The sequence below is a fragment of the Eretmochelys imbricata genome, chromosome 6, assembly GCF_965152235.1.
Source record: "Eretmochelys imbricata isolate rEreImb1 chromosome 6, rEreImb1.hap1, whole genome shotgun sequence".
Lineage (NCBI taxonomy): Eukaryota > Metazoa > Chordata > Testudines > Cheloniidae > Eretmochelys > Eretmochelys imbricata.
In genome coordinates this window covers 72,175,172-72,185,152 of record NC_135577.1, presented here as the reverse complement: position 1 = coordinate 72,185,152, position 9,981 = coordinate 72,175,172, and positions in this window count along the sequence as shown.

Sequence of the window (9,981 nt, the reverse complement as noted above, 5' to 3'; positions counted from 1 at the left end):
TGGTGCACTGTCTATACTGGCGCTTGACAGTGCTGAAACTTGCTGTGCTCCGGGGGGTGATTTTTCATACCCGTGAGCGAGAAAGTTGCAGCGTTGTAAAGTGCCAGTGTAGACAAGCTCTCAGAGGGACAGAAGACACCTGCTGTCTGGAATGGAGAGTAAAGTGACTCTGAACAGAATCCTAGCACGTTCCAAATGTTCCCATGCATGTTCCAAGGGAGTTGAAAACACCAGCCTGTAGCCCCCAACTCCAGGGCTATCAGATGAGACACATTTGCTCAGATGCCACTCCCACCTCCCCTAAATCCTTACTTGCTGGACTGACTGGTCAGACTGTATTAAAGATTAAGTTTAATTTTTAGGTGCCTAAAGGTCCCTGAGTGACTGATGGCAGCAGAGCCCTTGCCCTAGGCCCAGCAGCCAGGGAATTAACTCACTGTTCAGCTTGCCTGCTTCCCATACCCACCCAGGTGAAAACAGTTAGGATAATGACATTAGGCTCCTGATTAAGGTCTCAGTTAGGAATCAAGAGCTTTCATGTGGGAGCTTTATACAACCAGCCACTGAAAGTCGGAGAGCAGAGGTTAGCAGTGAACTAATCCATATTAGGGTTTGTAATCAAGTTTATACTTGTCTATGCTACAATTACAATGAAGTCATGGATGTCACTTACAACATGGTTCAAATTTGTAATGTAGTAGGACCTTAAGTGTTGCATAAGTGGGCTAAGACATTGGGTGTGTCCCCTACTCACTTATAATTGTAAGGTAGACTAGGCCTTTGAAACCATTTTCAAATATGTAGACAGAGTTTGTGTCATAAGAACATAAGAATGGCCATACTGGGTCAGACCAAAGGTCCGTCCAGCCCAGTATCCTGTCTACCGACAGTGCCAATTCCAGGTGCTCCAGAGGGAGTGAACCTAACAGGTAATGATCAAGTGGTCTCTCTCCTGTCATCCATCTCCACCCACTAACAAACAGAAGCTAGGGATACCATTCTTTACCCATCCTGGCTAATAGCCATTAATGGACTTAACCTCCATGAATTTATCCAGTTCTCTTTTAAAACCTGTTATAGTCCTAGACTTCACAACCTCCTCAGGCAAGGAGTTCCACAGGTTGACGGTGCGCTGAGTGAAGAAGAACTTCCCTTTATTTGTTTTGAACCTGCTACCCATTAATTTCATTTGGTGGCCCCTAGTTCTTATATTATGGGAACAAATAAATAACTTTTCCTTATTCACTTTCTCCACACCACTCATGATTTTATATACCTCTATCATATCCCCTCTTAGTCTCCTCTTTTCCAAGCTGAAAAGTCCTAGCCTCTTTAATCTCTCCTCATATGGGACCTGTTCCAACCCCCTAATCATTTTAGTTGCCCTTTTCTGAACCTTTTTTAATGCCAGTATATCTTTTTTGAGATGAGGGGACCACATCTGTACGCAGTATTCAAGATGTGGGTGTACCATGGATTTACATAAGGGCAATAAAATATTCTCCATCTTATTCTCTAACCCCTTTTTAATGATTCCTAACATCCTGTTTGCTTTTTTGACTGCCACTGCGTAGCCATCTTCAGAGAACTATCCATGATGACTCCAAGATCTTTCTTCTGATTAGTTGTAGCTAAATTAGCCCCCCATCATATTGTATATATAGTTGGGGTTATTTTTTCCAATGCACATTACTTTACATTTATCCACATGAAATTTCATTTGCCATTTTGTTGCACAGTCACCCAGTTTTGTGAGATCTTTTTGAAGTTCTTCACAGTCTGCTTTGGTCTTAACCATCTTGAGCAGTTTAGTATCATCTGCAAACTTTATCACCTCATTCTTTACCCCTTTCTCCAGATCATTTATGAATAAGTTGAATAGGATTGGTCCTAGGACTGACACTTGGAGAACACCACTAGTTACCCCTCTCCATTCTGAAAATTTACCATTTATTTCTACCCTTTGTTCCCAGTCTTTTAACCAGTTCTCCATCCATGAAAGGATCTTCCCTCTTATCCCATGACAACTTAATTTACGTAAGAGCCTTTGGTGAGGGATCTTGTCAAAGGCTTTGTGGAAACCTAAGTACACTATGTCCAAGTATACTATGTCCCGCCTCTAACAGTGTGGTCTTGATAGTATGGCTTCTGACCATAACTACTGCAAATAGTCATAGGCTATGTCTGCGTTGAGGACTTTCTCAGATTCTCCCCACCAGTTCAGTTTCTTCTCTGCTGCTGACTAGTGTAGACAGGCCCCTAGTGTTTTGCCTCCAAGTCCTCTAACTCTGCAGGGTTAAATGACGCAGTGGTAAAAAGACAGCAGTCAAGCACTCCCACAGTCTGTAGCACAGGCTGGGAAATTTGAGTAAATCCTCTGTGTGCATAAGGTTTGGACTAGTGCAGTCATCAAAAACAAAACGACAAAGTTCAAAGAAACCACAGCTTCCTCCTACAGCAGAGGCAGGTATTGAGCACGGTTCTAGCATGCTTGATAGCCTTTTTTGAATTGCTGGTCAATTGCTAGCGCTGCTCAAGCCATAGTACAAAGAGGATGAAGGAAAGACAAACCTTCGAACTCCAGCAACAAGATGTTTTCTTAGCCTGGCTGGACCTGTTTGGTCATGTAGTTTGAAAAGAGTTTTGCTGAAACCTCCTGACAATGGCAGGAAGCTCTGCCCCCAGGCAAAGTTCCCTCAGCTCTCGGAATCACTGGCCTGTGAAACATCTTGTCAGGTTCACTGCAAGTTACACAACCAGTATTAGGATCTCTAGTGTAGATAGCCCACTGGTTGCTGACACCGTTATTATTAGTTTGCAATAGTGTGTAGGAACCACAGGTATGGACCAGGACCCCACTATGCTAGGCGCTATATGAATATAGAACAAAAAGCCCCAAAGAGCTTAACAGCATAAGACAAATATGGCACCGTATCCTCTAACCCAGGGGTCAGCAACCTTTTAGAAGGGGTGTGCCGAGTCTTCATTTATTCACTTTAATTTAAGGTTTTGCGTGCCAATAATACATTTTAACATTTTTTAGAAGGTCTCGCTCTATAAGTCTATATATTTGTAACTAAACTATTGTTGTATGTAAACAAGGTTTTCAAAACATTTAAGAAGCTTCATTTAAAATTAAATTAAAATGCTGATCTTACAGTGCCGGCCCACTCAGCCCGTTGCCGGCCTGGGGTTCCATTCACCTAGGCCGGCAGTGGGCTGAGCGGGGCCTGCGGCCAGGACCCTGGCTGGCAAGGGGCAGGCAGCCAGAACTCCAGACAGGCAGTGGGCTGACGGCCGGGACACCAGACCAGCAGTGGGCTGAGCAGCTCAGCTCAGCTCAGCTGCCGGTCTGGGGTCCCGGCCCTGTCCACACAGAGTAGGTACCTACCTTCTCCCTGCTTCTGGCCCATTCTCTTCCTCTCTCTGCACTGAGATGCAGGTGGGAGTGCACTGAGACCAGGGCTGGGGGTGAAGGAGCAGGTTGGGGTGCAGGGTCAATTGTTTTGCACAGACTGAAGCACAAAAACTTGAGCGTGTCCTTGCTATAATAAATATAATTAATTAATATAATAATACATTGTGCTAAGACAGCTGCTTTTTTGCCTTGCATCTACCCTACTGCTCTGCTGATCCATGTGAGGCCCAGTACTTTCTGGGTACATTACATATCCCATCATTCCTGGCATAGCTTCCAGATTCATTATGTTCAAAGAGACTTTGGTAGTTGTCACGGCTACAGAGTTAGCTGCACCCGTGTCCCCTTTCTGGTCTCTCTGAGAGCAACCCACAGGTCTCAGGCATCCCACCTTTACCTCTCCTTGGGTGGAATTCTTCAGTTCTCCCACTCTTAGCTTGGCCTATAGAACCATGTGCATCAACTGTGCTTACCCAGCAGGTCTGACTGAGTTTGGACACCTGTGGCTTTTCTGTTTGGGAGTCTGTGACCAGTGGTACTCAGTGATCAGACAGCATTATTAAAACAATAACATAGTTTACTTTGCAATAGGAACAAAACACTGAAGGGAAAAGGGTTTTCAAACAACAGTCTACAAGCGTGTTTCTTACCTAAAGACTCCCCTGAGGCAGGGACGAAGGATTCTTCCTAAAAGTGGGGAGGGCCATGAGTCTCCACCCCCTTCGTGGCCCTCCCCCGCCCCACCTCTTCCCCCACAAGGCCCTGCCCACCCCAGCCAAGCTGGAAGCCGGAGCTGGGCAGGGGAGCTCCACCTGCTCAGGGTGAGGGCGCCGAGAGCAGCCCCTGGCCCGTGTCCCCACCTAGGGCAGGTGGAGGGTTCATGGCTCCTCACAGTTGCCCGCATGGCTCTTACCCCGATCCAACTTCCAGTCTGGCCTGGGGTGGGGCCTTTGGGGGCCAAAAGGCCGCAGTCGGGCCATGGTAAGCGTGGCCCAGGCAGATGTGGGGAGCCACAGACCCTCCATCTGCCCTGGGTGTGGGAAGCGAGGACATGGGCCAGGGGCTGCTCTTGGGCCCCCCACCTCAGGCAGGTGAAGGGGCCCAGGCTCCCCACAGCTGCCTAGGCTCCCTGTGCCACTCTTACCCAGGCCAGGCTCCAGGGTCTTACGGGGGAAGAGGACAGGCAAGGGGCCAGGCCTGTGGCGAAAAGTGGGAGGGCCATGACCCCTTGGCACCCCTGTTCTGTCACCCCTGCCCTGAGGGTAACCTAGGCAGGCCTACCTTCTCCAGGTGCCAGGGTCTCAGCCTGCTTTCCTTAAACTACCCACTTGGGAGGAACCCTTTTTAAATGGCCAGCATTCTTTCGCATTCCTGGGCTTTGACCCTTCTGGACAAAGTTAGTTGTGCAAGTGGTTGTGGAAAGAGCAAAATCTTCAAAGTTAATAGTTCATGCGTTGCCCTGCAACAACCCTTAGCTGTTTGCAGAGAAGGAGCTCATCTAGAGCAGGGGCGGCCACATTAGGTTTCCAAAATTGTATGAAGGGCCGGTTAGGGGAGGCTGTGTCTCCCCAAACAGCCAGGTGTGGCCTGACCCCCGCCTCCTATCCAACCCCCCGCTTCTTGCCCCCGACAGCTCCCCCAGGACTCCTGCCCCATCCAACTCCCCCCCCTGTTTCCTGTTGGCCCCTCCCGTGACTGCTGCCCCATCCACCCCCCCGGCTCCCTGGCCCCTGACCATCTCTGACTGCCCCCTGCTGCCCCATCCACCCCCCATTCCTGACTGCCCCCCCCAGGACCCCTGCCCCATCCAAACGCCCTGTTCCCTGCCCTCTGACCCCTTCCCCTGACCCCCATCCACACCCCCAAACTCCCCTGCCACATGCAGGCTAGGGGAAACCATGGGTGCAGTTTTTGGGGGGAGATTGCTCACCACAAACAGAGGTGAGGCATGGGTGGGGGCATGAGGTTACATGCCACTGCCCCCCTCCTCATTTCTGCAAGCATGGAGCTGCCCAGCTGAAGGAGGCTGCCTCTCAGTGCCGCTCCCTGGGTCCTAGTGCCAGTCATGCTCCCCTTCTGTGTGCCGAGAGCCTTCCTGTTTTCTGTGCAACAGTGAGTGCTGCAGGATGGCTGGGTAAGGGGGCGATGGGGGAAAATGAGGAAAGTGGGAGTGAGGGGGTTGGGGGAAGAGCAGTGCCAGCTCTAGGATTTTTGCTGCCCCAAACAAAAAATTTGCCACCCCAAGTTCCGAGAGCGCAACCTCTTGGTAGAGAGCTGGTGTTCTGGGCTGCCACGTTCCATACCAGAAGTAGTTGCTTTTCATAGGTTAGCAGGTGATCTGTATATGTTCAGTTTGGGATCCTTCTGAAATAAGACACTTAAATGTAATGGTTTATTATATTATTGTGTGTCTGGACACTTTGCAAAAAAAAAAAAAAACAAAAAAATCCCACAAGGACACCCTATCTCCATCTGATGGAAGAGATCCTAGAATAAAATACCCTCACATGTGCTCTGCTTTGAGATTATACAGGAGTCCCCAGATAAAAGTCCAAGGTATGACTTGTTTCATTTCTTTTATTTAAATTGTCAGCCCCCGAGGGGTGTTGTACAACAGTCATCAGCTGAAAACTCACCATGAAGAGTTACAGTCAATTAATATCCGAATCTTTAGACTCCCTCCCGCACTCAAACTTCTTCACTGAAAGCAGCTGAGTAACTAACCTGTGGGTCTGACACGGGCCTGGGATTCTATCTCTTGTTTGCTCTCATTTCTTGAGAAGGATTTGGCAGGGTTTCAAAGTCTAGATCACTGTGGTTATTAAAGGCTTTTGGTTATCTTGTGAAATCCACATTCTGAGTGCTGACAATGACTGAAGTGCTGGGAGAGCCTCCCTTATTCTTTCTCTCTCTGTCTCATGAATCTGTTCCCATGAAAATGATGATTTAGGCATGCAGCGTGTCATAGTACTGCCCAAGGCATTACTGGCTGACTTGAGGGGAAGATGAATGTGCAATTTTAGGAATCCTGTGTAAACTTTTATATCTACAGCCTCTCAAAACTTCAGATCTTCACCATCTCATGAGTTCCTGCAAAGGTCCACAGACCCACATTTTTACAGCCAGCTGCAGCTTCTGGGGTGCAGAGACACAGAGGGTGACAACTTCCCTGCCACTTTGTTAACTGCTCTTGGCAGGGGACTATCGTGTGCTCTGCAATATTGTCTTCATTCAAAGACTTCTTCCAAAGGTATAGAGAAGAGTTCCCACCAGGCCTTGCAGGGATCACCCTCTCCAGAGAGGAGCCCAGTCTCACTATTCATGAAAGCCTGGCTTCCACACAGGGGCCCAGCACAGCACTTCAGAACTGACTTTTCTCCTGGGGTGAGAGGGCAATTCAGTCTCCAGGTTCATGCTGTTTGGCATTCTCAGGCAGTTGGGCCAGTGGAATCCAGCCCTGGAAGTCCCACCCTATCCTAGGGGAATAAAATCTTGGCCTTTTCCACTCAGTGACCTTGTCTGTACTATTCTTATGTCTGTAAGATTTAACACCATTGCCACCAGCAGTTCATTGCTGGGGTACTAGAAAACATGGAGGCTTCCATTTAGATTAAGGTGCCAGTGGCCCCTGCGTTGTGTAGACCTGCTTTGAGCAAGATTAGACAACACACTGCTTAAAATAACAGTGGCTGCCTGGAGCCTTGTCTACACTAGTGCTCTGCCACCACAGGTGAGTGGACCGTTGGCAGCAATGCTGTGAAATCTTTGGCAAAAAGAATCATCCTATCTATATCAGGCTCCTCTATAGCCATACTTGATGTAAGATGACAAAGCATGCATAGGGCAAAAGACAGCAGTTAGACAATGTGGGCCAAATTCTGCCCTCAGTAGCACAGAATCATAGAAGGGTAGGTCATCTAGTCCAGGTCCCTGCACTCAAAGCAGGCCCAAGTAATAATATAATAGCACTATGTTCAGGGGAGTTGTAACATGGGACAGAAAATAAACCTGCATTTATTACTGTTTGCAGTGTTGGTCCTGGGTGAGGAGAGTGACAAGGTGGGTGAGGTAATATCTTTTATTGGACCAGTTTGGCTCTTCTTCCCCCAGAGCTCTGAAGAAGAGCTCTGTGGAGCTCAAATTTGTCTTTCACCAACAGAAGTTGGTCTAATAAAAGACAAAGCCTAGGTGGGTGAGGTAATATTTATAATTCTTTCTACTAGACCTGTCTCTGCTCTCATTTATTCTAGATTTGAAAGGGTGTCATTCCAATGACACCACTTAGTGAAAGCAAGAGCAAAATAAGAGCCACTGAATTCAGAGCATGTCAGAACCAATGGGCTATAAATCGGTTATAGCACGGAGTGCTAATAGTGTTTAAGTAAAAAGAAAAGGAGTACTTGTGGCACCTTAGAGACTAACCAGTTTATTTGAGCATGAGCTTTTGTGAGCTACAGCTCACTTCATCAGATACATACCGTGGAAACTGCAGCAGACTTTATATATACACAGAGAATATGAAACAATACCTCCTCCCACCCCACTGTCCTGCTGGTAATAGCTTATCTAAAGTAATCGTCTGTGCTGGAAATGGCCTAACCTGACGATTACTTTAGATAAGCTATTACCAGCAGGACAGTGGGGTGGGAGGAGGTATTGTTTCATATTCTCTGTGTATATATAAAGTCTGCTGCAGTTTCCACGGTATGTATCTGATGAAGTGAGCTGTAGCTCACGAAAGCTCATGCTCAAATAAACTGGTTAGTCTCTAAGGTGCCACAAGTACTCCTTTTCTTTTTGCGAATACAGACTAACACGGCTGTTACTCTGAAACCAGTGTTTAAGTAGTTCCTGAGACCACAGGGTTACCTTCTGTGGCACTAACCTTGAGCCTGTTTCACAAAACCCTGGCTGGCTACCTGAGAAAACAAGAAAGGGAGATTTACGCTAACCCGTGGGAAGCCATTTATTTTCATTGTATTTTAATTTTAATAGATTGTCTGCCCCGCCCAGGATTATCTCATGGGAAAGAAAACCCTGGCTCAATGACTTGTGGTGAAACTTGTTTCTGAGCCAAATTTCCTGCACCTGATGCATCTCTGTGTGAGAAGAAACCCATGTATTTCAGAGCACAACACAGCCCTGGGGCAGTGGTGGGGTAAAGGAGGAGAGGGTCCGTATCTCACCCTGCCCTTCCAGAACAAGTTAGGCCTGTTTGGACACTAAGCAGAGCAGCCCTCCGAAAGGAAAGGGCATCGCGTCACCCTGGGAACTGACATCACATGATGTGGCAGCAGAAGGAACCTGTCTAAGGGAGAGGTTGAATCATCTCCCCTTTTCTTGTGCAATAGGTCTTCACAAGTACAATATCATATTTATATCATGGGAACTCTTGTTGAACACAGAGGGCTCAGGGCTTGCCTCTAGTGTAGATGAGTCAGCAGGTTTCAGTAGGCCCAGGTACAGGATGGGGCAGCTCTTTGCTTCTTGCTACAGGATCAGAGCCATGCTACAGACTGTATCTTAAATAAGATATTGCAAACAGCATTCTAGTGCAGTTTGTCTGACCAGGGATTTCATTCTTGTAACTGTTATAAAACTATGCTAGCCACTCTGTAATACATAGACCCATAGTCTATAGCATAGGCTTTGTCTACACTAGCACTTTTATTGGTCAGAATGTGGAAAAAAAACCCCACAGCCTGACAGATAAGTTTTGCTGACAAAAGCGCCTGTGTGAATAGCACTATATTGGCGGGAGACGCTTTCCCACAGATATAGCTACTGCTGCTTGTTGCGGGGGAGGGGTAGTTTAATTATGCTGGTGGGAGAGCTCTCTACCCTTGGCATAGAGCAGCTACACAGGAGAACTGACAGCGGGGCAGCTGCAGCGGTACAGCTGTGCTGCCATCAAGTCTGTAGTGTAGACATAGCCATAGTGTTTTAACAGACTTATATCATTGTAAAGAGGGTCTGGGGAATAACTAGTCACTGGTCAGGGAAACCACTATGAACCCTGTTGGTAACAACTTCATTTAAGCAAGGTTGTAATGATTAATACAGTTTTGTCCCTAGTTGTCTCAGATGCATTACAAATTCTGCTGTGTTACTGGACCCATCACAACTTTGTAGTTCCCTGCTAGCAGTGCCAATGCTAACCCATTGGGGCAGTAAGCAGGAATATTTTTGCCCTCCCCCCAACCCATACTAATAATTAGAGGGCCCCCAAGCAATTGCTTAGTCTGCTTATGCCTAGCACTGGCTCTGTCAGATAGGGTTCAAACAATTGTCTTACATGCGATTAGGTCCTGTTTACACTAACAGGGTGTACAATTTTGTTGGAAGGGACCCCCAAGGCCTTGCCAGACCAGGCTATAGGAGGTGGCTGTGCTGAAACAGACAATGTTTTGTAATTTGGGTGGTAATTTCCAGCCAGGGTTCAGAGGCAGCTTACAGAGGCCCTGCCAGCTGGGAGCTAATTAGGCACAGCTAAGCCTATTAGGGTGTGTTAGTTTGAAAGGAGACACACAAAAGGGCCCTCTCTAAACTAGGGAAAATTTCCC